Source organism: Anoplophora glabripennis, unplaced genomic scaffold (genome assembly GCF_000390285.2).
Source record: "Anoplophora glabripennis isolate ALB-LARVAE unplaced genomic scaffold, Agla_2.0 scaffold73, whole genome shotgun sequence".
NCBI lineage: Eukaryota > Metazoa > Arthropoda > Insecta > Coleoptera > Cerambycidae > Anoplophora > Anoplophora glabripennis.
The window spans coordinates 853,348-878,980 of NW_019416874.1; positions in this window are offsets into that span (position 1 = coordinate 853,348).

A 25,633-nucleotide genomic window follows, 5' to 3' on the forward strand; every position below is an offset into this window, starting at 1 on the left:
AAGTTATGACTTATAATCCACTAGTGACTTATAGAAATAATAAAAAGACAAATGTGTGGTTTATTTTTCTAGTTCTTATTAGAAAACCAATTTGAAACAGTAATAAGTCAACAAATAACCTAAAATGCTACAAACTTACAATCTACCTACTTATTAATATTAACATTTACGGTAAAGCCATAATTTGATGCAAAAGGAATTGGAATCATTTTGTGATTGTGGTAAATTTATTGTCCCTTAGCTTGTGCTTGCTTCAGGAGTCTGCACCACTTGTATCTTTTTAGCAATGTCAATTTTGCGGGAAATTGATTCTTCTATTTAACCTTCTGCCACGGTAGATGGCTTCCATCCACCGTGGCGTTTGAGTATTGCAATATCCCTTCCAGCATTGGCCTAGAGAGTTGCAGATGCATGACGCAAGCCTTGCCCTGTATATAAATTAGAATCTGTCAAGCCCAACAATTGCGCAATAACATTAGTGATTTTTGATAGCATATTAATACTAACACACTGACGTGTGCATTTTCCCTTTTGAAAATTGCAATAGATTCTTTTATGTTGCACATTTTGAGGCCTTAGCTTAGAATAGTTTCTAATTAATTCAATTGGATTAACACAAAATCCTTCATTTAACACAGCGAAGCTTCTTGGTTTGTTCGTTTTAGTATTTGAAATCATGATGTGAATATACTGCCCTTTGTCCTCTATATTATCTATGCTTAGACGGGTCAATTCCTCGCAACGGCAAGCGCCAAAAACTCCTAATGTCAACGCCACCTAAAAACAACAAATTTAATAAATATAATTCAGTTAAACTATTCAGTAGAACCTACCTTATTCATAAGATGATCTTCATCTGCAGCTTCATGCAAAAATTGTGTGATTTGTTCTCTTTGTAAGACCTTGGATTTTTTTGGTTGAAAATGTTTGTGCTTAGCTTTAGAAATGCTACTAGTCTTCCGAATTTAGAAATTTCAATGTTCTTGTAAACTCTCAAAGTTGACTTCAACATGGAATATTTAGTCCACAATGTGGATGGAGCTAATTTCTCACTTAAATTGAAAAAAATAAGCAAGCAAGACATTTTCATTTACGCCTTTCACCCCCGCTTTGATTATCCAATTTTGAAATTCCTTCAGTTCTTTTAGTCCGGTCAAATTAGACCAAAAAATAAGAGTGAAAGTACATAAATTTACAACAAGCTGAAATTGAGTAAAACTGTTTAAAACATAATTAAAAATAACATATTAAAATCTCTCATCGTTCCGGTACTCGGAAAAAAATTACGACTTATATATACCGTAACACACTAGTACCATAAATAACTATTATTAACATTCGGTCGATAGCCGCACGGTTTAAGGCGTCAGTACTTAAATCGATGTGTCGATCTGCCCGGGTTTCGAATCCCGCGGCCGGTAGACCGTAGATTAGCTATTCTTGTACGGAAGATTGGCACCCTCTGTGCAGGTATCGGTAGGGTAGAAGAATGTTGGCTTGGGTCAAACACCGGTTGGTATTTGACCACTCCCCTAAGTAATGAGGTTTTCCAGGTTTCCCTCATTCCTGCACTGAATGGTGATTAGGGCCTACCAACATAAGTCGTTCCTGGGCGCAAATGCGGCCTGCGTAATAATAATATGCCGCCTCCTCTCCCGCACAAGTCTCCGACTTCTGGGCTAACTCTCGTAGTTAGAATGAGGAGTAGAGATATTATTATTATATTATTATTTTTCCGATTGAGTTATTTATCTAGATACGGAAAAGTATTACAAACATAAAATGAAGACATCCCACTTTTATCTGAGTGTTAATCGCTAGGTAGTATCTTCCTTTAATCACTGCTATATTACTGATGATGTATTACGTCGGCGTTAATAAATCAAATCTAAAATTTTTACGACGCTTCCTCATAAAAGTGTAATATTACACCCGACATTTTTATCGATACTAAACTCCCTAGTATTAACTTCTCCCTTGAGCTCATAAAAAGAATTTTCCGTTGTTTCAGTTGCTGTTATTTTCCAGGTCTTACCTGCATTACCGAGACACGTTCCCGCACCGCCTGGATGAAATCGTCGTGGCCGGCAATCAGACTGGTGACAACCGAGAACTGATGCCACTTGTATCTCTCCAGGATGCTCAGCATAGCGGCGGTTTGATGATCGAGGGATGGAGCCAGCTGGAGCTGGAGAGACGATTGCGACGCCCTCCTCTCAAGGCCGGAGTTGTCTGCGTTCCACGCTATTACGGGTATACCCAAGTAACCGGCCAGCTGCAGGAAGTACTGGGCGGACGCTGTGCTCCTGCCGTATTGTTCGTAGTTCATCAAGTAGAGGATGGCGGAAACGTTGTATGAAAGGAATTCCTTGCAGAGGGATTTCAGGATGGCTGAAATGAAAAATAGAAATGGTTTAGTTCTTCGCAAATAATACAGAGTAAAGTATAGAATGATATACGAGAAACTCGCAGAGTTTTGCAATTGTACGTGAATTTTAATAAAGTAGAATTAAAATTTACTTTTTTTACGCGTTCCCCTAAATATGAATCTGAAATTCTTTCATTTTTTGTCAAATAAATACTTGAGTTATAATTTAGACAGTACAGGGCTTCAGAAGCTGGGTCATTCAGTAAATTTTCAAAACGTTCTTATTTTGTATACACAAAGTATTGCTCATGCTTAGGCTATCCTGAAAATTTTAACTCAATCCGTTGAGCGGTTTTCAAACTATATGATTTTTAAGATGCGAATATTTGTCACAACCGTGGCAATGCAATGACGTCACCGCATGGGACGGTCAGCCGACTTAGTGCTACTTCCAGATGAATTTCTGCATCTATAGAACGTTTTAGCGTTTGTGCATATTAAATTTAAAAAATGAAAGCAAATTTCGTAAAAGCAGATTCTTCGAATTTGCCAGAAGTAAGTAGGTTTGTTAATGGTTATAGATTTTTTAAATAAAAGCCACGACTTTATCAGTGCTGAGACGAGAGGAGTAAAAATGCAAAGGTTACGTTTCAATAACGGATAAAGCTTCTTTAAAGTACGTTTGTAACGAAAGTTTTGGTGTTTTTGTACAATAAGAATGGTAAATAAGAATAAGGATTTTACGTTTAATTGGACTAAACCGTTTCTGTCACAGGTTTCAAATATTTATCTAACCAAATACAAAATTCTTATTTTCTCATGGAAACTACATAAAATCTACTTAATAAATTATAAATATATTAATATAATATAATATTTACTACGTATTTTTATATAAATACTTAGTATCTATTTGTATAATATTCACAAAAAAATCAACAATGGAAAAAACAAGTGTACAGTGTTTCTAGAAGATACAAACGTATTTATTACATACCTAAATTACGAGGGGTAGTTTTGTTGCTTTCAAAATAAGTCATTTTTCATTAAAAGATATTAAAAAAAACAAATCAAAGTAGAAACTAATAGACTATTGATTTTAGATCTGCACAACAGAATTACGGGGACATTATTATTTTCTTAAGTGTCTTCACACTAGTGCTCTCACACTAGGAAACAATACAATACATATTTGCAATTTTATTCTGTTGTGCGTCTTCCAATATTGCTAACAAAATTCGGTATCTTAACGTACTCGTAGGCGACATAAAATTCAAATTTTTTTCAGAAAATCTTAAAATTGCAATATATTGGCGTTAAGCAAATAAAAAAAAAATCTGAATGAGCCCATTGGTGTAATAAGTTGTATGTATAATCACTTACCAGCATTGTTAGCTGTTACCTTTTTAAATTAACTGTCAGAAAGCGAAACTACAACGGAAAATAATTTAGTAAAAACAAATTGCTTTTGTTTAATTTAACGACGTGTTATTTTAAAGTCACCATATTTGTTTGACATCAATGTGGACGAACTGCGTAAAAAATCATTCTGTTTTTAAAAATTTTAAATTTGTTGCATGGTATATTAAATATTAACTAATATTGTTGTGCAGATACGTTACTAATTGCAAATAAAACCAACTCCTGTCATGTAAATAATTGTTTCTGCTGTTTTAAAAAACGTATATAAATAATCAAAATACTAATCTGATTGACATGAAATATTTATTTAAAATCATTTTATATTTTTAAAACCTTTGACATTGACCAAGAACGGGGGTGACAGCATTTTTAACAGTAAAGCCATGTTTCGCACTGTATTAGCTATGTGCCTGTCCAAATTTGGTTAGTGCAGCTCTCGGTTTCGATAATTCAATACCTATATATTTAGCCACGAAAATTGAATAATTCCAAATATTTAGAATTGTCATCACCAAGAACGGCGGTGACAACATTTTCAATAGTAAGGCGATGTTTCGCATTGTATTAGCTATGTTATTTCCAAATTTGGTTGGTGCAGCTCTCTTGGTTTCGAGAATTCAAAACCTGTATGTATATTTTCAGCCACGAAAATATTATAATTCCAAATATTTCAAATTTTCACCAACAAAAACGGCGGTGACAACATTTTAAATATTAAGGCGATGTTTCGCATTGTATTAGCTATGTCCCGTTCAAAGTTAAAGCAGTTACTATTAAAAAGTTACAAAATTCCAAGCAAAATACGGTATGTTTCTAGTTTGTTTCTTATGCATCACTTCATTAGCCGAGTAGGTAAGTATATTTAAGAGCAGAAAATAGTTTTAGCTTATGTAAATATTATTTATTATAATTTACCCGCAACTAAATGATCGATGATTCACTCTGCACTGTTTAAATTTAAGCAGACTACCATCCTGATCCGAACGTTTACAAGAGGTATCGGAGGCTAGCTACAGATGAACAGGCCGTATGAATCTAGCGTAGCGAACCTACAGCGAATTGAAGTATGCAGCCTTTGTGTGCCAGGCGAATTTGATTTGATTTCCAAGTTAATGATGGCACCCAATGTGGGGCTCGAACGTCCGAAGCTCCAAAGGAATGTGGAGTGATACGACAGTTATTTATTAAGAACCGCCAATATGATTTTAGAAGAATCCGAGACCATTAATTTTTTTGTATCGTAATTTCTAATGTTATGTTTGTAAAGTAGCAGTCAATTGACAAATTGCAAAAGAACATGTGTTTTGTAGTTAGTTTAGTTAGTTCAACAACAACTATTTCAACAGGAAAGAATATGTTAGATAAACAATGATGCAAAAATGTAACAATTGCAACTATTCTCCTGAAGAATATTCTAACATAATTCATAGTGCTATATAGAGGACAGTCTTCATGATATGATTAATTCCCACTATAGACCGCTAACAAATGAAAAAGATCTTTAAAAACCCACTGGGAGATCATTCACCGCCTGGCAATTGAGCTTTATTACCCTTTAAAATTTGAGTAGCAAACGCAGTTGTGCTCTCTAAGTAATTTTACTTATCTCTGTTTATAGCGAGAGGCGGAATAAAATGTATTCGTAGAAATTAAAACGAAAGGAAATTACGGAAATTAAGTCGTCGGTAATTTGAGGAACATCGTAAACGCTAGATATCTTCTGTAATAGGACGAGACACCAAGATATTGGAACTCTGTTCCTAATTTGCTCTGATGTAAAGTTGAAGATTTATTTGAAAGCAAGTGAGGTAAATCTAGTTAAGGCAGCTTTTCAGGAACCATACTAAATTACAGTTCCATTTGAATACTTTTCATTAAAAATTTGTATTGCATGTCGATATGAAACATTACCGATTCCATACTATTTCACAAGATAAATTCCTTGTATTATTAATAAAATTAATTCGGTGGGCAGTTAATTAAAATAAATATGTCGACTTTGACATTGATAAGGAAATCTCCATGGCAATTATATGATATGTAAGATAGATAAAAATTGCGGCTTCTTTTTATTTGCAAAAATGTTATTAGTCTTCTTTTCTGACTAAACCCCGTATTTAAACATTTTTTGACTTCTCGTAGCAACTTCGTTAAATACAACTCTTAACGAAAAAAAGACACTTTGCTAAGGGAAATTTCACGTTTTGAAATCAAATCAAATCAAATCAACAATAAAAAAGTTTACAACAGTGCGGGACCCCATCCGGAGACACTCTGTATGTTTATGAAAAATTTCGATTTCTAATACAACTGCAGTGAAGCTGAATCATATATAATATATCTCATTAGATAGCATTTGTGATATTAATAATCCCCAGATCTATCCTGCCCTGTCCCATGCCAATATAACATTAATTAATGACATAGTTAGAACTACGCAATAAGCTTGATATCCTTTAGGGAAGATACAACGCGTAGTTGCAATAAATTACAGGATTACAGAACGGACTAAGCGATATTATAAATGCACAGATGTCGATATTTTGTGGTACGTATCTGGCAATTCCCGCAGAAAATACTTCATACACTAGGTCCAATAAGAAATATTCGTAACATAAGAGAGATATTATAAAGTTAGAATTGAAAAGTTGGTCCTAGAAAAAAAGTTGCATTATGCGATTACGAGGTATTTGCTTGACAATTTCATTCCAAATTTCTTCTGGGTTTTTGACTTGACATGATTTCTATCTCTTGGGTAGAATATTGGTCATGTTTTTGCACGATCAGTATTAGACTGTCTATGTCCATGATTGCGACTCTTATAATTAATTTAAAATGTTTTCATATTTGACCTCTTAAGTAACAGATAAAAAAACGCCAAGTTTGCATTTTGATAATGGTTACTATGGTACTAAAAAAGTTAAACATACAAACTTAAATTAGTTGCATTATTGATAGATTGTCATAAAAAAAGTGTTTTCGAAGACAATGAGCGAATCAGAAGAAATTATTTGTACTCCTCAACTAAGAGAAGCCGCTGAACGTTTGGAAAAAGATTTGTTACCTAAGAAGAGTCTTGCAAGGTACGATAAAGTTTATGATGTTTTCAAGTGTTGGTGCTCGTGAAAAGGTGTTCACAAAGCTGTTTCTGAAACTATTGTGCTGGCATATTTTAGCGAAATTGCCAAAATCAAAAAGCCGTCAACCATTTGGTCCATTTACTCAATGTTGCGTACTACTTTAAATATTAAAGACAAAGTGGATATCTCCAAATTTTCGAAGTTATTGACATTTTTTAAACAACAAAATCTAGGATACGTATCCAAAAAGTTAAGCTCTTTCTCCAGTGAGAACATTGCGGCGTTTTTGAAGAATGCACCTGACGATATGCTATCCTGATCATAGAACCTTTACAAGATTGAAGGCGACCTTGCAACGAAATGGGGACGCATTTTTTGTTCGGAAAAATCTAATAATTGATCGAAGGGTAAGAAATAATGTCAATACAGCTAGACTGTTACAGTATTTAGAACAAAATCCACGAAATTCTAGATGGCAGGCTAACCGGGAATTGAATTTGGATAAATTTGCCGTTCAACAAATTTTAAAGAGCAATGGGTATCATGACTACAAAATTCACAATTTGGAGTATTTGCCTGTGATTGAAAACAGACTTAATTTTATAGCTCAAATTGTAGTAAATGTAAAACTTTTGATCATAACCCTTTTCGGCATGTTCTTTGGACGGACGAAAATCGGTTTGTCAGTAATGGTTTGCCAAACAGGTGCAACGAAACTACTGGTCCATTGAAAATCCCCACATTGTAAATCCAGCCCAAAACCAAGGCCATTTTGGAGTCAATGTATGGCGCGGCATCATCGGTAGGCATTTAATTGGACATTGTCACATGTCCCAAATTTCATTTACATTTTTTGTATCTTCACAGTAGGCCCATTTTATCGAGTTTGAGACACCTTGTACAATAAGTATTTTTTGAAACAAACATTTTCGTTATTCAGCATTTACCTGGGTTAAAAGTGACATTTGTCTGGGTGGAAAGTAATCACTTTCCACCCTGGTAAATGTCACATTCCATCTGGATATGTGATAAAGCCGGAAATATGTTTTTTTCAAACTTACTGTAAGTTTTGCGCTATGTTTCATAAACCTATGACGTCATCGAATTTTTTTTTAAATAGCACTACCTAATTTTTTAAGCATAAATGGATAGCCCTTTTGAAGGGAAATGCGTCGATATAGGGTTTAGCCTACTTTACTTTGACAGGTACGAAAAAAAGCCAACGATTGGAATGGACATGGTTTGAATTAATAACAAAAGTAGGTAAACTTATGCGCGAACAGTGCTATAGCAAAATATGTGTTTTGGTTGATTGTAGGTACATGTTTTTATGTAGATTTGGTAGGTACGCCCGATCATAGCGGCTATGTAGGTATTGTTTTGAAGACGACAGTTAGCGAATGCAATAGTGCCTCATATCATTGTGACAGTTACAAATACCATAACTTTACATTACGATGGTGTTGTGTTTAAATGAGAAACAAAGAATTGAAATCCTAATTATGGTTGGATACGGAGATAGGATCCGTAGTTATGATGAAGTATGTCAATTACACAGTATGCAGATTAGTACGCAAATTTGAAGACGCTGAACATGCTAGAGATCTGTCTAGATCTGGAAGGCCAACAGTGACAGTGACGGAAAATGATAGGCAAAATGTTATGTTTAGCCGTCACTGAAAATCCACACACTGCTGTTCGTCGTATCGCCGAAAACGCCAACATATCAATATATAAAAACGTACCTACAATCAACCAAAACACAAAACATCCACAAATTTCCATTTTTTGCTGTGGCACTGTTCTCGCATCAGTTTATGATACTTACTTTTGTTGTTATTTTAAACCATGTCCATTCCAGTCATTGGCTTTTTTTCGCTCCTGTCAAAGTAAAGAAGGCCAAACCCTATATTGACGTATTTACCTTCAAAAGGACTATCCATTTATGCTTAAAAAATTAGGTAGCGCTATTTAAAAAAAATGTCGATGACGTCATAGGTTTCTGAAACATAGCGCAAAAAAGGTTTAACCAACGTGACAAAACGATAATTCCTATTTACTAATTGACGTGTTTTAGGGTTTTTGTGAAAACTTAACGCAAAGTAAAATACGAATTTTTTGCGTTACTTCTGGGACACACTGTATATGGTTGTAAATAAAAAAAAAATCATAGCAGATAAGTGCGACCTTTCGTCCATCTGTTGAAGTTAAAATGGTGTCAGGCACAGAGGGATTCCATCGTTGCCACCGCATTACTTTATTACCTGGGGGGCATAATCATAATAATTCCCTGAAGGAAACGTGGGTGGATATCGTACAAATGGGTCTCATGGTGAATAGCGGGCGACCGTCGTATGGATGCGTTAATTCGCGTTAATAGCAGAAGCTTTACCGACAGAAATGGTTTTAATAATACTGGTAACAAAACATACGAGATATTTCCTAAAAAAAAGCGTGTTGAAAAATTAGGATATATTTTTCTTTCACAAAAAATAGAACAGGAGAAACCACAATAGAACTTATGTTTAGGTAACACAAAAATATTAATAATTTAAACCTATAACAAAATTTGGGAATTGAATTTTGTCGTTTGGACTGAAATTTTGAAAATGGAAAATTTTCAACCTGGGATAATGTATACTAACACCACTAGCTTAGTTTCGATTGTTTTCAGGAGAGTGTAAATTCATTAATTTAGAAAAATTTTAAATGTACCTTTAGTTTTCAAATACAAATATTATTGAAAATATTCCAGTTAGTTTTATAAGAAAAACAGTTGTCTTTGCATATCTTTAAAAAAAGTTACTTTCTGCAGACGCTATACAGGGTGGTCGCGACGTAATGGGCCAAAATTCATGGGTAGATTACCCAAGTAAAAATATTGCGATTTAGCCGAACTTACCTTAGTCCAAAAGTTGATAGTTAAAGAGATACAGGGTGTTAAATGTAAAATATTATTTCAGTTTTTTTAATTTATTCCTTAACAAATGCAAATATCCTCACAAAATTTTGGGGATTGGAGTTCGTTGAGTAGAGGAATTGAAATCTGTTCACATTTTGGTTAAAGTTCATAGAGGGCGCTAGCTGCAGTAGATTGAATGTGTTAAAAACGACATAACTTTTTTGTGCTTTAAGGTATCTCATCTTTGGTTACAAATTCTTATTTTCCAACTATTTTTACACAAAAAAGGTAGACTTTATGAAAGTAGCTGTCTCGCACCGTTTCCGAGATATTTGGCTTTGAAACTTCCAATGCTAATAGTTGAAATAATTAAAATAATTTAGAAATGTCAAAAACAAGGGTTTATTTAGAATTAAAAATTGTAATGAACAGTAAAATAGTAAACATTAGTAAAAAATATGCCTTTTTGACAATAATTGCTCAAAATGTCCACCTCTAACTTCAATACATTTATCAACACGTTTATTAAAAGATTGTCTTATTTTAAAGTATAAATCCTTAATGCGAAATGACTTTGCAGCATTTAAAACCTGCTACTAAAGTTCTTCTCAAGTGTTTATAGTTTCTCCATAAACAACTGATTTCATGTAACTCCAAAAACGAAAACCTCGGCATTCTATCTCACATTTATGTACGAGTATACAATTTAATTTGTAAGCTAAGATGTGATTTTAATTAGATACGAATAATACTTAATAGAAATTAGCATACAAATGACAGTAATAAGACAAGTGGAAGACGTCAATTATTTGATTTGCGTCCAAATCCTACTTAAGAAACTTTACCACTAAATTAATAATACCTGTAGGTACTTAATTGTAATTTAATGCAACAGCATTGGAAGTTTCAAAGCCAAATATCTCGAAAACGGTGCGAGATAGCTACTTTAATAAAGTATACCTTTTTTGTGTAAAAAAAGTTGGAAAATAAGAATTTGTAACCAAAGATGAGATACCTTAAAGCACAAAAAAGTTATGTCGTTTTTAACACATTCAATCTACTGCAGCTAGCGCCCTCTATGAACTTTAACCAAAATGTGAACAGATTTCAATTCCTCTACTCAAAGAACTCCAATCCCCAAAATTTTGTGAGGATATTTGCATTTGTTAAGGAATAAATTAAAAAAAACTGAAATAATATTTTACATTTAACACCCTGTATCTCTTTAACTATCAACTTTTGGACTAAGGTAAGTTCGGCTAAATCGCAATACTTTTACTTGGGGAATCTACCCATGAATTTTGGCCCTTAACGTCGCGACCACCCTGTATATCAGATACAAAGATGTAGTTCACCATATCTATATTTCTGATAAAGATCTGACCTTAATGAAGTTAGGTGTCGCCACATGTCCAGTTTCTTATATAGAACGAACGTCGCTATGGACTAGCTTTCATTTCATTTTCAATAGACGTATTTGTTAGACTGAGAAATACCCTGCCGAAATCTATGGAATGACAAATGATATTTGATTTTTGTATCGACGTGGCTTATTTTTTACAATCGAGACATTCCAGTATGTTTTATCTTTTTTTTTATAATCAAACGTGTCTGACTTATAATAAAATATAGAAATTTTTAGAAATTATTATAGGAAATACAAATGTGTAAAAAATAAATACTCGTCAATACAGTTACCATGTACTAACCATTATTAATTATTATCTTTATGAAGCAACAAGAGAAACATAAGCAAGAGTAAAAAATCTAGGTCGAAATGTGAAAATCTTATTAAAGTGCGTGATATGGTGATACTTATGTGGTGATATGTATTTTTTATTTTTTTGCGTTTTTCAATGTGAGGTTTTTAGTTAGACAAGACAATTTTCATAAAAATAACCCTTCACTGATCCTTTATATCCAAATATATAAAGGATAAAACTAAAACCGTGCCAAAATTATCAGACAATCTCGTTTCATGCAATTTTCTCAAATACATATAAATGACAATACATTCTAAATATACAGGGTATTAGAAGTTTGACTGCCTGAATTTTAACAGACGAAAGAATACATTAAAATAAACAAAAAAACCTTATATGACATAGGTCCTAAACTCAACCATTTCCGAGAAAAAAAAATCAAAATCTCCAACTTAGTACAAAAGTTCGATTAATTAAGAAATGTTGCATAGAATACCATAAAATACAATGTTTATCACTTATTTGAACTTCTTTATGCTTAATTCTAAAAAATAACACAGGTCAACAAGGGTCAAGAAGCAGACATACTAATATGCATTCCTGAAGGATTTTGGTGCGCTGAATCCGAATCTGGCCGCAGAATTGCTCTATCAAGTCAGATTTTTGGGATATCCTAACCTAAAAGTGCAAAACACTGTTTTTCGTCATATTTGAGGTTATTTTATGCCATCTATTCTTTTTCAAAAAAAAAAAATATATACAGCGTGTCCCGCTGTAATGCTCGGAAGAGGGAAAAGGTTTTTATTTACGACAAAAAGTCACTCTTTGTAAAAACTCCTGCTTGTTCCAAAACGGTCAAATCTGTTAAAATATTTGTCATTTTACATACAGGGTGTTCAGTATTTTTTAGAAAAATATTGTTAGTCGCCAAGAGTAAAGTACCGTTATTTTTGACAATATCGAAAAATATTATCAGAGATGTCATTTAGGATCCACAGGGGATTAAAATTAAAAAAAATTAGCAGTGCGGGCAGCTAATTTGTATGTACCACTTTATTTGATATTTGCAAAATTTATGCAATAATCAATTTCTTATATATCTCAACGAAAAAAAAGATATTTGAGCAAACTTAACGGCATTCGAAGGAGGGAGCCTTGTACTTTTAGATTCAATGTATTAGTTTTTTGAAAAAGAATAGATGGCATTACTACATAACCTCAAATATGACGAAAAACAGTGTTTTTGCACTTTTAGGTGCCAGATTCGGATTCAGCGCACCTAAATCCTTCGAAAATATATATTCAAGTTTCTGCTTCCAGAAAATAGTTAAATTTTGTTGGTCTGTGAATTAGCGTTGTAATAAATTTAAAATTCGATAAAATTCATATCGGCAATGTGACAACGGCAGATAACACGAGGTACTAAGCTGTGCAGTATTACTCAATTCGTTGGTAACTAGAATTGAACCATGTCTGAGTGTTTTTTGCGTACCACTATTTCCATTTCTTGAGGTGTTTTTCAGCTAGTGCGCGAAAATTGGATTCGAAATTACTAAATTTTGCTTTTTGGTAGGTACCAAATTATTTTTATTACGTATGATTATTTGGATAACGTGAATCTTTGGGTGCTTTAATTACATACTTTTCAAATTCCTAATTTGATTAAAAGTTTTGAGAGATTCAAAATTTAAGCACAACACTATCTTCGTACTATAAAATCGATGCATTTTATTTTATTTATTTAAAAACTGGAAAACAATTGTCTTGAAATACTAAATGTTTCACAATAATAGTTGTTTACATTTTTGTTCTTCCATAGGACAAATCTGCCGCGTGCACAGGTGGTGTGCATCAGCTGTGTAATATTAGGTTAAGCGCTGTTGTCACGTTGTGATGAAACTCCCCAATATTAATACTCGCTGTATTTTGAAAACTGTTAATCTTACGACCCTGTAATATACAACTTTTTTGTTAATTTATGATTACTCATGCTGAAGTAATGGCAGTCAAGCTTATGCACCCTGTATGTAAATAATTACATAACGGAAACATTTTGGTAAAAAGAAGCTGGAGATATAAAAAACTCAATTTTGCAGAATATTTCCTGCGATATAGGAAAAATTAAGTAAAGTAGCAAAAACATAAGAATAGTTTTTCATACAACTAATACACAAGCCGACAAAAAAAATTGATTTACAGAGGTAACCCTACCTATCTTTAGTAAAATTTTCCGCTGAATGCAAAATTGATAAAAAAAATCTGACGTATGGATTCCCCCCACACACCCTCAAGTTCCTCCAAAAATTCAAAAAATCGAAACTGGCCATCCAACCAACCTATCTTTAGCAAAATTTTCTGGAAAAGAAGAAAGAAAATTCATTTTATTTTGTTACCGGTTTATAAACGGTTTGTTTATCATCATCAGGTATCAAGCATTTGTATTTAACTTTTCCAACATTATTTGCAAATTTTAATATAAATTCTTAACACCCAATTCACGCCTGGTATAAAAAAATGGAAAAATATTATTTTCCACATTCAATACACCATTTCGATAGATGATAGTTGTTACGGTTTACGTATGCCAAATACTTAACAGTATATATGTAGTTTAACAATATTTTACTCCGTTCTTCTTCAGCGCATAATTCATATTGTCACGACGAAGCGCGATATATTAAAAGCTACTGTTGTTCCCTGACTCCGCCGGCTTTGAGAATTATAGACCTCCATTAGAAGTGAAAAGCCGAATGTGTTTAACAGAGTGTGTTTTCCTTGCTAAAGGAAATGCATTACATCGAGATCTAGATCGAATGTTGCCCCAGAATTCCAAATAGTGTAATAATAGCATCCGCATAACCTTACATTATTTTCCTGAGGGATGAGACAAAACAAAGTTGTTGTGAAGTTGTTTTAAACAGCAGTTATCGAGTTTCAACCAAGTTTAGAAGTTAATTGTTATTTTACTCTATAGAAACAAAGTATGGTCTTATAGTAGCGTAAAACTATTTTTACCATTTGCTTTGTATGGAATGGGAAGGAAACGTGTACTGCTTTTCCTAAACCTAAATTTTCTATTTATAATCAAACAGTATCCCGATCATGTCCTTTGGGTTTCAATTGAAGTGGAGAGGGAGCAAATAATTTCATGCTACTTGAACAGGCCTGGAAATTTATGGGATAGAATTTGCATAATGAATTTTTCTGAGGCGCGTACCAACAAAACTATTAATCATTAACGGAATATGCAAACTTTTACAGGAGATGCAGATGGAAGAACTTTGTGAGAGAATACAAGCATTGTAAATATAATGAATCTGATTATTTACTGTATCATATGTTAAAATAGGTGCAATTATTAAGATAAATACACCACATATACTTGAAGTCAAAATAGAAAGATTTAACTAAACTTACTTCCAGTCAAAGCATTCTTTTACGCGCTAGAGGCTGTCAAAAGGCGTATAATAATAATAATAATAAATTTTATCCAACCCTTGTATTTAATGATGCTATAATTTCTTTGGTTTTAAAGGAATAATGTGGCCTATAAGTCACTAGTGAGTTATAAGTCATAAGTCACTAATAAGTTATGAGTTACAACCCACTAGTGACTTATAGAAATCATAAAAAGACAAATGTTTGATTTATTGTTCTAGTTTTTATTAGAAAACCAATTTCAAACAGTAATAAGTCAACAAATAACCTAAAAATGCTACAAACTTACAATTCTCCTACTTATTAATATTAACATTAACATTTATGGTAAAGCCGTAATTTAATGCCAAAGGGTTATTGGAATAATTTTGTGATTGTGGTAAATTTATTGCCCCTTTGCTTGTGCTTGCTTCAGGAGTCTGCACCCCTTGTATCTTTTTAGTAATATCAATTTCACTGGAAATTGACTCTTCTATATAACCCTCTGCCACGGTAGAAGACTTCCATCCACCGTGGCGTTTGAGTGTTGTAATATCCTCTCCAGCATTGGCCAAGAGAGTTGCACATAAATTAGAATCTAATCTGTGACGCCCAAAAATCACGCAACAACATTAGGAATTTTTGATAGCAACACATTGACGTGTGCATTTTCCCTTTTGAAAATTGCAAAAGAACATTTTATGCTGCACATTTTAAGGCCTTAGCTTAGAATATTTTCTAACTAATTCAATTGGATTAACACAAAATCCTTCATTTAACACAGCGAAGCTTCTTGGTTTGTTCGTTTTGGTATTTGAAATCATGATGTGGATATACTGCCATTTGTCCTCTATATTGTCTATGCTTAGATGAGTCAATTCCTCGCAACGGCATGCGCCAAAAGCTCCTAATATCAACGCCACCTAAAAACAACAAATTTAATGAATATAACTTAGTTAAACTATTCAGTAGCACCTACCTTCATAAGATGATCTTCGTCTAGGGCTTCACGCAAAATTGTTCGATTTGTTCTCTTTCTAAGACCTTGGTTGAAAATGTTTGTGCTTAGACTTTACAAATGCCACTAGTCATCCGAATTTAAAACTATCAATGTTCTTGTAAACTCTCAAAGTTGACTTCAACATGGAATATTTAGTCCACAATGTGGATGGAACTAATTTCTCACTTAAACTGAAAAAATAAGCCAGCAAGACATCTTCATTTACGCCTTTCACCCCTTCTTTGATTTTCCAATCTTGAAATTTCTTCAGTTCTTTGTTGTATATAGGTTTTGATTTCTCCGGAATGATGTCTGCAGTAGCCGCATTAGCTTTTTCTAAAATTTCAGATGGAATTTCCACATTTTCCATTTTTTTAGTCTTGGTTTTAGGATTTCAACGTGATTTCAACTAAAAAAATATTGTTTGTTTACTGACAGCCCTCGGTTACAGACACAATTTAGGTTAACACTCGCATCCTTCGTAATATTTAAAAATACATTCATTTCGTTAAATTGCTTTTTCTGACATTGTCAACTTGAAAATTTATTAGGCTTTTTTTCGCGAGTGAATATTGGTGAATACGTCTGACTTGTAGTTACTGTTTCTATCTCTTTTAATCTTATTTCTAACCTTGTCTAACCTGAACAGATCGCGAAAATATATATATTCACTATTCAGTGGTGCAGCCTGTCATATGTTCTTTGACGACTTTGACATATAGGTTGTAACATCTAACCAGTAACCAAAATTTGTCATCCTTTATTGCTTCCAGTAATCTAGTGTTGTGGGAATTGATGTTATCTCACTATATAATATATGTATTTGCTTCAAATAAAACTGAAGGAATATATCAATGCTTTCTTTGGAATATTTTTAAGTGGCAAATTTAAAAAGCGTGAAAAGTATGTAGATTCTGATGTTGCAAGATATGCGAATATTCGACATAATCGTTATTTGGTCATTTATGTCAATGGCTACAAAACAGAAATTGTGACATGGCTTTATATTGACCTGAATTACAAATGATTCCACCAATATTATCTCTGGCCTAGGTCACAAAAAAAAGAGGATAATCCTGAAGCAAAGTGGATCGCAAATATGTCCCATATAAAAAATTTATCTTACCATTAAGTAAAATATTTGCTGTTTCAATGTCTACGTTTACTAAAACATCTGTGCCTCTAAAGTTTAAATTTAAACTGACCACTTCCACAGCCGTATCAGAATCCATCATTTTGCTGAACGATTTTTATCCTCATTCAAACAAAATGTCAAAAAGAAAAAGGTTAAGTTACCGGCTGACAATACTAGTTGAATATACCAACAGAATATTCAGCTGAAGGGTGAAGAGTTGAGTCATTTGATCTACACTCGTGACGTCACATAGTAGTTTAAATGACTGACTATTCTCGCAAAAACGTAATATTCACTCATACTACACATACTACAACATACGACTTCACTCGCGAAAAAAAGCCTATTTATTATTCTATGAGAATGTTGGATAAAATTTTGTACGGCACCCGTGTGTTAGAGTCATATAAGTCACTTCGGAAAATTAGCCTAAACATTTCTCAGCGTGACTTATACCTGTATATACCGTAACACACTAGTACCATAAATAAGTATTATTATTTATTATTTATCTTTTCATAAATATTTCCTCATTTTGTATACATACTTACATAATATCAAAAGATTTTGATAATAAAAAGCATTTATTTTTTATTTATGTTAAAAAAATATGAAAGTGTGGAATATGTTCGTAGTCTCTATGTTATTTCATTATCAAGGTAACAATTCCTCTTCCTATGCATTGTCTGGTGTAGAAAATGTATAGCATACCAATATCATCAACACAAAAATTACCTTTCTGATTATCTTTCTGTTTGCTAGTCTTGGAGCTATGATTTATTTTCACACTTTTCAGGTCATACCCTTCGTAAACTTTATTGCATTGCGGAGAAATATGCGCGCATTTAGGTGTGATATGTGGTTTGTTTAATTAATTTAATTTAATCTTGGATGCAATTATTCACGTATGAATAATATTAATTAGGACGACATCCTAACAATTAATATCAGCGTTTATCATGTTTAGGGTGAAAATTAATGGTGAAATTAATCTAAACTCACGAGAATTTTTTGAAATATTCACATATTTGCGGGGTATGATTATGTCCCAATTTCCATAAATAAAATAAAGTTACTTAATGGGTGTAAACTAGTCCACATATTTGTGGAATCGGAATTATTGGAATTTAATAAAAAAATATTCGCACGACTTGATATTTCTTACCAGTACTCAATGAAACGTGGTAGGTTTTGATATACCTACTTGTTGCTATGGTACGTTGTTTATTATCAATTATTTAATAAATAGTTCTATCTGAATTTGTTAAAAATGCAAGAAAGTAATTGTGTTCCTGTGGCTGTTTTTGAAGAAGCTCGAGAATCAATTTTCCATTTATTGCCAGCGAAATCCAGGGAACATTTCGAAAAAGTGCTCGCCGAATTTAACGAATGGAGGGAAAAGCGGAGAGTAATGACAGTAAATGAAAAAGTCATGCTATCGTATGCTTCAAACTTGAAGAAAAAATATGCAATTTCATCTATGTGGTCGAAGTAGGTATTCGATGTTGAAGGCTACTGTAAAGGTCTACAAAAATATAGATATTGGAAAATATAACAAGCTTACTCCTTATTTGAAGATTGTATCGAGAGGATACAAAGCAAAAAAGCTGCAGTATTGGAAAAAGCACATATTGAAGTATTTTTGACTGGAGCTTCCGATAAAGAATATTTAATGATTAAGGTTATTACCTTACGAGATACTTCTCTTTACCTTTTATATGTTGTTAGGTATATAGTGAACTTTGAATTATTTTAGGTTGCACTAATAATGGGGGTTTCTGGTGCCTGTCGAAGCTGCGAATTGACAAATTTGAAAATTAATGACGTACAGGACGTTAGCAGTTACCTACTTGTTTCAATACACCAAGATGGGCATTTCAAAAAAATTTATATGGGGTGCTTCGTGTTCATCCAAAGGAAAACGCAACGTGTAACAATATAACTTTTATTGACCCCTTCTTTACAGGACAGCACGACCGATCGGGAGCAAGACTTTAACCCATACTCCTCGTGTCGCTTCTTTGCCTGTTCTAAGATAAATTTTTGCCCTCTCGGTCGTGTACCTATTTCTAATCCAGGTAAAACAAATTAGGTACCTAAAACTAATTAATGATGTACTTATCCCTAATCTCTAACACAAGCAGGTTCTTTTTAAGATACATCAATCAAAAATATACTTCTTAGCCTGTTATGTTGAGGAGTCTATATCTTACAAACCTGATATTGCAAGGAAAATCCAAGGAAAATGTAACTGTTCCTTACAAGAAGAGATATCCGTAACTTACAAATTCTTCACAAACTTCGGCAGATGTTATGCGTTCCGAAAATGATGAGAACAATGCTACAAGGGTTGTTATTAACGGAAAGGAATGTAAATGTTAATGGTAATAAGTAAATTAATTAATTTTGATTTATTAAAGGTTTAATATTTTTTTCACTTTTTCACTAGTAGAATAACTAGTGAAATAAAGTTACTTTATTTCATTGGTGGATCAAGTATCACTTTAGACGGTTCATATGTGTGGATAAAAGCCCGAATTGAAATAAATAAATTATAAGGTAGGTAATTGTGATAAATAATATTATTCGGTTGTTTTCCAAAAGAATTACAAAAATTAATCAACATTAATATGACTGATAATCAGTATTAGTTGAAATCTGAAAGTTATATTTATGTTATATAATTAGGAACAATATTAAATACAAAAATGAAATATGTAATTTGACAGTATTATATTTTAATAAATACTTGGTCAAAACACATCTAAGATGCTTAGGGAGTGGTATTTTAGATAGTAAAATTTGAGATTTCGTATAACCAGACTTATTACGTTTAACAAATACATGTTAGGTCATTTTAATCGATCCATAGTGCTCTGTGATCCATACAAATATCTCCGACAGTTTAGATTCTTGTATTTAGTATTTTCCCCCTAAAATAGTCTTTCTTGTTCTTTTTATTCTACAATACTTGGATAACTTATCATTTTCATTAATAAAAAAATTGATTTGCTTTTGCTTTAGCGGACTGGAAGATAAAACTTCCAATACCATTTCAAAAGAATTGCGGATAATAAAACCATAAGTAAGTAAATACACGAATTAGAAAAACTTCCGCAATATGACGAACAAAAACAATATTAAAGCAAAATGGGAACAATTTTTCTACTTTTCTTTACATAAACTGGTTCCCATATTCCGTCTAAACCCACAGCTAACTTTAACGGGAATATCATCTCCGGGGTTAGTTAATTACGAGACATTTACAACGTCGTAATAATCAGTTTCATGAATGCAATTAACTGGAAATGAGGAGATATTGTGAGCATATTATAATTAAAACGAACGACGTGACAATAACGAATTTTATACTCATTTTCATAGGCTAAATGAATTTGATTTTCTGATGTTTATGTCATAATTACCCCCAGACATTTGTTTCTTTTTTATTCCGGGAAGAATGGATATTTTTACTACTAACGACGCTGTAAATTTTAATTAAGCAGACTTTCCTTGTGCCCACAATAGGGGTGGAATATAATATAATAGGAAATAATTAATAGTGAATACATTGCAACATTTTCTAAAAGCTGACAGTAGGAATACCTATATGGTACGGTGAACCATACATTAAATATTTAATAAGTGATGTTTGGAAAAAATTGTGGGCAACTATAGTTTGAGTTTGTAGTTCATTATCTACAACTTTTTAAATTACAATTCCCTCTGTCTCGGAAGATGTCATGGAACTGGCGACACTTTTACCGAATCTACATAATACTATTTATTAATCCATATTTTCATCGTTTTATAATACTGCGGCGCAATTTTGCTAATTTCACATATTTTGGATCCTTAAAAATGAAAAAGGAAAATGATCACTCTGTATAATTTGCATTGTTGTGCAACAAGAACACTCTCTTGGTTAACCTTCCCCTTCTTTTGTTTTGTATCACCCTCCGTAGTGTTTTTAGGATTTGACAGTACCGCGCAACATGAATTGTTTCTCCCCAAAACTACGGTTTCGAATTATTTCGTTGATGGTGAAGACGTATATCGCCACTGCATTGATTGTCTTTTCATTCCAGGGGTGTAGTTTCGTCGCCAGTTACAATACAGTCAAGGAACTGGGTGAACAACCTTCTAGTTCGAAGCACTCGAAAAATTCCTGTGAAGATATGATTGTGTTGGCCTTGTGTTGATGCGTGAGTTGTTTTGGTACTCACCTCGCACACAATTTTCGTTGACCAAGTGTTTCAGTAATGATTCCATGTAGAAGAGATCTGGGGATTTGTAGAAACACTGCGTTCATCTTGTCCAAAGTCAATCGACGGTCGCCAAGAAGCATTTCTTCCATCTTATTCACCATCTCATCAATCACGATTGAGGGACATCCACTCCTTTGTTCATCGTGTACGTTCATTGTCAGATCACGTCACCACTTGTACGCATTTGTACGATTCATCACTCCATCCCCATAAGGACTTTTAATTTCACTTAAAATCTGGAACGGCGCTATTGCTTTTGTAAGAAGAAACCGAATTACACTCATCACTTGGCTGCTGGCGAGATTCGGAATAGCGGTACTCATTTCAACACGCCACTACAACATCAGTTCTCAACTGACCGAGACAAAAGAGCGTGCGTTCTGTTCCCAATATCTTGGCTTTGAAAGCAGTGTTGCCAATTTGGTCGAAAACAAAGACCACAGAGCATCGGGGTCTCAGTACTCTTACGTTGTGGATATGCCTCGTATTAAATAGTTTTATATTTATTTGTTTTTTTAATTTAATTTTTTTTTCAACCGAAATACTTCCCCCACGATTAATCCAGATTTGCACTTCTTGAACTGTATGTATGTTTATGCATTGTGTTTCAGAATATTGTACTTTACATTGAAGCATATCTAAGAGACATATATTTTTATATAATTACCCTACGAAAAGTTAACAAGACCTTAATATACCGTTGAGTCTGGTGGCGAAAAGTAAATGTCAAGTTTGTCGGTATCTCCTAAATGAGATCCAACACCGCTCAACTGTCTCTAACTCGGAGCTAAAATTTGAAGATTATGGCATGTTACAGATTTATCTAAACGTCGCAGACCTTCAATTCATAAAGATGTAAAGTTAAGGACTACACTCGCTACAAGTGAAATCCGCGTCAAGATTTAATTAGGTTTTCGTGGATACGACTGTTGGGAAGATCGAGTACAATTTACTGAATCATTTTAAGCAATTTAGAACATGAGTTAATTTTTGGGAAGAACTCGGGAAATATGACTTTTCCGGGAGTATTAACAGGAAAAATTATGTATATGTGGCCGAAAGAAAAATGCGCAGTGAATACTGCAGGCGACAGTTTAATGATTTATGAACTGTTTTTTTAAATTTAACTGTAATTAGTTGTGTTGTTAAAGATCAATCAAGGGGTTGATGTCATAACGTAGCGTTTCTTAAGCAGACATGTTAAACAATAATATACATTTGAAGTTTAAACGTCGTTCTGGTACTCACCAAAAATTGTATATATTTGAGAACCATATTACGAGGGTGGTCCCAAAAGTACCCGGCCTGACCTAGAGATGGCGGTAGTTGTTTGAAAAATATCAATGTATTAGAAAGTGCACAATCTATAAAGAATATGTTTCAAGTTGAAGACGCCACGTTGTTTAGTATTTGTTTGACAGCCATCAATAGTGAACGTTTTCAGTGAATTTGTGAAAATGCAGAAAATTGGTCATTGTTTTGATGAAGCAACACTTTCTTCTTGGCCAAATGCGGCTGGTTTTTGTTTGATTTCTTCGCTCAAACGTTGCAATAAGTTCGCATAATAATCGGCGTTGATAGTTTTTCCTTTTTCAAGATAGTCAATGAAAATTATCACATGCGCATCCCAAAAAACCGACGCCATGATCTTGCCTACAGATGGAACGGTCTTCGCCTTCTTTGGAGCCGGATCTCCCTTTTCAGTCCATTGTTTTGATTGTTCTTTTGTTTCGGGTGTGAAGTGATGGACCCATGTCTCATCCATGGTTATGAAATGGCGCAAAAATTCTGCTTTGTTGCTGTGAAACTTCGCCAAACACTCAATTGAAACGCCTTCACGACACTGTTTTTGCTTGAGTGTGAGCAAACGCGGCACACAGCTTTCTCATGTCCAAATTTTTAGATAATATTCGATGTACCGCACTTTTTGAAACGCCTACTATGTCTGCTAGCTCGCGCACTTTCAGTCGACGATCATTCAGTACCGGTTTGTGGATTTTCTTCACCATTTCTGGAGTCGTCACCTCATTTGGTCGACCACTGCGATGTTCGTCTTGGCAGCTCATACGGCCTCGCTTAAACTCTGCTACCCAATATTTTACTGTTGTAAACGGAGGAGCAGACTCACCCAGAGTAGAATCTAGTTCAGCTTTTATATTGGTTGGGCTGAGGGCTTTCAAATAAAAGTATTGTATCACATAACGATCACCAATTTTCTTCACTTTAACAAATTCACTGAAAACGTTCACTATTGATGGCTGTCAAACAAACACTAAACAATATGATGTCTTCAAACTTGAAACATAAGTTTTATAGATTGTGTACACAGATTTTATATAATTAGAAACTATAATTCAGAATATCTTCTCATGGCATATGTGGACGGGTCCAATATTGTTTAATCATTAATGTGTAAATGTATATATGCACATTCCGATCTTCTCATTACGTGAATATGGATTCCTAGCATTGATACTGCCCAATTATATAGTAATTAGTTGGACAAGTTGGTTTTCAGTGAAGACTAAATGGGTATAGGCAATTTGAAATAATTAGCGCAGAGTTAGGTCACTAAATATTTCTATCATCAAACGACACAGAGGATTCATTTGGCTGCGAATCAAATCAGACAAAATAATTTCGAAGTTTTGAGGTCTTCTCGGGCAATTCGACGTTGAGTTGAAAAACGTATTCAGCAAAATTAATTTTATTAGTTTATTGTATTACTATTTAATAATTTCAATTATTTTTTTACTTTGTCAAATAATAATTTACTAAAAATAATTAATTTCTGTGAAAATAATAATTCCCAAAAGTAACTGTCAATGCAAATGACGCCAAACGGATTTTTGTTCTTCACAACCTGCTACGATATAAATTTTTTAAACGGAAACAAAAATGAAACAATCTACCAATATGAACCAATAGTACCTTTTTTACTAAAAAACTCTAAAATTTCATACTTTTCAGTCAAAAGTCAAAGTATAAAAAAGTAATGGTAAATCGTGTACTATAGTCTTGTGATGGTAAAATAATACTAGTGTTTTAAACAGTTTACCTGTTTTATACCTTTAGGTAATTTTTTTTTTGCATTTGGAGAGGCTACATGAGTTTTTAGCATTTTTTTTGAAAATAGAACAGTTAAGATGAGGATGACACTTATAACCAACAACCCTGAATATAATTAAGTTTTTTCACATAGCATGCTACGCTTACAAACAAATTACAAACACAAATCTCTTATTATACAGGGTGTTTCAGAAAGATCTCCCGTAAATACAGGGTACACAAAGAAATGCGCTTTATTCTTTATTAGAATTCTATATGCCATTATAAGACCATTGTATACTATCTGTGACAGTTAAACAGGTGAATATTGGATATAAAACACGTACTGCTAGCACAGTTGTATGGTGACTATAAACCTTATTCTTTATTAAATTATTGTATAACTAATATACAACGTTATTTATACCCTTTACGAAATAATAGCAATAACTATTATTAAAGTGTTCCATATCAATATTAGAACATATAGTACTGGTTATAAGTTTTATAATAATAAATGTATTAAACTGTTGTATACTCTGTGTGAGTTAAAAACATACGACATTAAGTTTTCAGAAATGTTATTGGATAACTGTAATTACAAGCTAAGGTTCTAATGTAAACATAAAACATACATTTAAGTATTAAAAATGATGACAAATCGCTCCCAAATCTGTCCAGTTTATATTCTTAGCCACGATGCACCCGTATTTTCTTGTATTACATGAGAATTTGCACTAGCGCCCTCTATGGAATATCCAAAATATAATTTGACCAGCGTATTTGGCGTCCTTAAAAACCCTGAAATACCAAATTTCATAAAAATATTTTGCACCGTTTGCAAATTTTCGTAAAAATTCTATTTAAAAATTTTTATTTTGTCACTCCGTATCTCGAAAACAAGAGCAGATAGACATATAGTTCATATAACAAAAAATTCTTATTTTTTGTCATACTATCAAGCCCTTTATTTACGGGAGGTTTTTCTGAAACACCCTGTGTAATATATATATCAGTAAGCATAGAATGGTTTATGCAGTTTCTGGATTTATAAAACGAGTCGCACTTACACAAACTTTCTCATTACCGGTAAAATATTGGCGAAGTTTGTGGTGTTAGTTGAGCGTTACTTGTACGGGTAATTTATCATTTTAAACGTCGTTAACCAACCACACAACCACAGCCATACTGCATACTATAAAAATCCAAGACCTAAATAAACCTAATCCTGTGCTTCGTGGATTAAAATTTTACAAATACGAATGCTATAATTTTCAAAACAAGTTTTCG